Consider the following 3,108-nt stretch of genomic DNA (forward strand, 5'->3'; position numbering starts at 1 on the left):
GTTTGGGGGCAATGAAAGTGTTTGGGGATGGGAAATCTTTTTTAATCTGCATTGCAGGCGACAACGTTTCAAGACAAAGCTTTAGTATATATAGTGACAGTGAAATCTTGAACTAAATATATAGATACAGCATGAATAATTTTGGTCCACTTTCCCCAAATGTTTCTGGAAGTTCCACCTAACCCAGACTTTCTCATTTGCACCCACATACCGAAAGAGCAGACTCCGCCCTGGTTGATGGTATTTAGACGAGGGCATATACACTTGCCAAACAGACACATCCCCTGCTGTTGCGTAGAACAGCAAAGCTAGCATTATCCCACTCTCTCAATGTGAAAGAGCATTGATCCATGAATTCCGGTGTATACCTTCACCTGCTGTGGTGCTATTGGCAGCATTTAAAGAGCCATTTGTGCTGATCATTTGTGCTGAGAAACAAACTCTCACCGACTAACAGCCTCTGGTAGACAGAAAGCTAAAAGTAGATGCCAGCTGACGACAAAGTCACTGAGTACCTTAGTCCAACAGGAGATAGAACTGCTCCGACCCACTGTTTTAGAGCAGAAACACTAATTCACTTGTGTCACAGCAATTACAGCTGCTTGTTTCTAGGCTACAGGGTCCTTCTGCCTTGTGCGGTGTATGTGTCTTTGTAAGCCTGAATGCAACTCAGAATTGTATGCGTTGAGGTGAGCTGAGAAGGAAAGTGTCAATCATGAGGAATAATCAGCCAGAACAGAGATTAAAGTGAATGTTTCTGCATGTCACAGAGGAGATAAAATGTTACAACCTTATCATGACAACCTGCTGTAACCAGTTTACAAATTGTACCACTTTACATCAGTTACAGGTGTTCATTGAACTGTCAGTTTCACTGTGATTCAGTTTCAGAAAGGTAGTCTAAGCATTGTTATTGTTCAGAAGATGTTTTCAATTGTAGCAACATTTAGGTAGAAACAGGCTGATGACGACAATGTAATTTTAAATATGATAAATATTAGCCTAAGTCATGTAACGTATTACATGCATGTCACTGAACCTCACCTTTATGCAAAGAAAAGATGAAAGGATCAAGGAATATGAAACCTGAACAACTGTTTCCCAAGTGCTTAATGTCACATTTTTCACTTGAAAAAAAGGTGGTTAAGTGACCTGGTATGGGGGGAGTGTTAACATTTTTATGGTCCAAAGATGACAATTTGCATGCAGTTCCCACAGTAAATGCTAATGCGCTCGTGCTTTGTTCTGTGAAGTAAAGGGCTAAACAAGAATGTGGCTTATTTGGATGTGTCAGAGCCGGTACTGTTATTCTTGTCACCTACATAAGTGAAAGTTCACCTCTCTCTATTTTCTCAGCTCTAGACAGACTCGTGGGAGACACGTTCACATTCCAAAGAGGGCGGCTGAAAGTTTCATTTGCTCAATGAAAGAGAATTTACCCTCCTATTCTCCACAATTCTTTGATAGGCCCTATGATTAACAGTCTCTCAGATATTCAGTGTGGAATGTAAACTATATATTTTGAAGACTAACTGGTCTGCTGGCCTTCATATAATCTAATGAATTTAAACGCCCATTATGGTGTGGTATGGTACTATAGCCCCTCGGGTAAAATTAAGGCCCTTTTAATTTTGTTTTCTCACTATATAGCAACACAGTACTTGCTTTAAGACCCATTTATCGCCATTACTCTAGCCCATAAGTTTATTATGCGCAATGCCAAAAGGTTAGATTTGATTAGATTTTTCTTGTAAATGTTACAGATTTGTTGCTATTGTCACATACATTTTTAGGCACATTACTTCCCAAATTACTTTACAGGTTTCCTGTAAAAAAAAAGTGCCCAGAACATCTCCGCGAATGAATACATTTGTTAAGATAAATGTGCAAATGGGCCCAAATCACAAAGATTTAGTGATGAAATATAGGCCTACCTGTACTATTATTGTAAGATACCTGTCACTGTATAAAAACAAAATAATAAGAGTAAAAAAAAAGAGAGTTAACGACATGCTGAAAATTATTCAATGAAGAAAAAGTAGCCTGTATTGTGATACATTTTGCCCCATTATACAGTCCTCCTAAGGGCGTTTTACATAATGGTTGAGTAATATTTTATATTTACAAGATTTTAAATCAAAATAGACTTTTGTCACACAAATATTCAATAAAAAGAATTTTTTTTCACACACTTAGGAATGAACACATACACAAACATTTTCCTTAAGGAAAGCCTTTAGCTCCACTGTACCCATTACAGTTGTCATCCCTTGGGTTATCATTATGTTATATAAATTATTCTGAGTCTTTAATATTTGCCTCCAGAGGTTTAGTGTGCTCTTATCTCGCATTAATAGTGAGAATGCCTTCGATGTCGTTGGGAGGAGTCAGATGTAAAGGGAGTTGGTTGAAGGGTAGAAGGCTGGATAGCAACAGCAGTGAATATCGCTACCGTTGTCTCGGTGGGAGGAGGCGACGCGGAATTCACCAACCAAACGAGCCTGAATCATTTCGACTCTCCCACATATCGTTTTAATACGACAAAGAAAGAACAATGTGATCCCGTCGTTCATGGTTAACTTTTATAAAACGTTTTCTCCGTATCTCCATCATCTTCATGTGGGCTATCGGTGCGCTTGGTGATGCATCATACTAAATACATGAATCGTTTATTGAACTGGAGCCTCTTTTACAGCGCGTGCGTTGTCTATTGTTTTACTTCCAACACATGAAAGAACATAAAAATAATGAATTACCTAGAACTAATGACGTGACCCGCACAGCCAATACGCAAAAGTGCAAATGACCCGTATGGACACTGTCAGAGCGCATATAGCCTACAGTCCCAGACACATCTTCTTGGATGTGCTGAGCATTGTGACCTGCATGGTTATCATTAAATAGCATGAAGAACTACAGCGTGTCTCTCTCTTATCATTAAATAGCATGAAGAACTACAGCGTGTCTCTCTCTTATCATTAAATAGCATGAAGAACTACAGCGTGTCTCTCTCTTATCATTAAATAGCATGAAGAACTACAGCGTGTCTCTCTCTCTCTCTCTCTCTCTCTCTCTCTCTCTCTCTCTCTCTTTCTCCTCGCGCGCGCT

At 39.2% G+C, this 3,108-nt stretch overlaps 1 protein-coding gene across 1 annotated transcript in view; it reads right to left on the reverse strand.

Annotated features, from left to right (window-relative positions):
* The window catches only part of LOC107678674 (probable G-protein coupled receptor 173), an 8,061-nt gene that overhangs the window by 4,370 nt on the left and 583 nt on the right, over positions 1-3,108 (reverse strand). The window lies entirely within an intron of this gene.

The sequence above is a fragment of the Sinocyclocheilus anshuiensis genome, unplaced genomic scaffold (assembly GCF_001515605.1).
Source record: "Sinocyclocheilus anshuiensis isolate Anshui unplaced genomic scaffold, SAMN03320099.WGS_v1.1 scaffold13, whole genome shotgun sequence".
NCBI classification, from domain to species: domain Eukaryota; kingdom Metazoa; phylum Chordata; class Actinopteri; order Cypriniformes; family Cyprinidae; genus Sinocyclocheilus; species Sinocyclocheilus anshuiensis.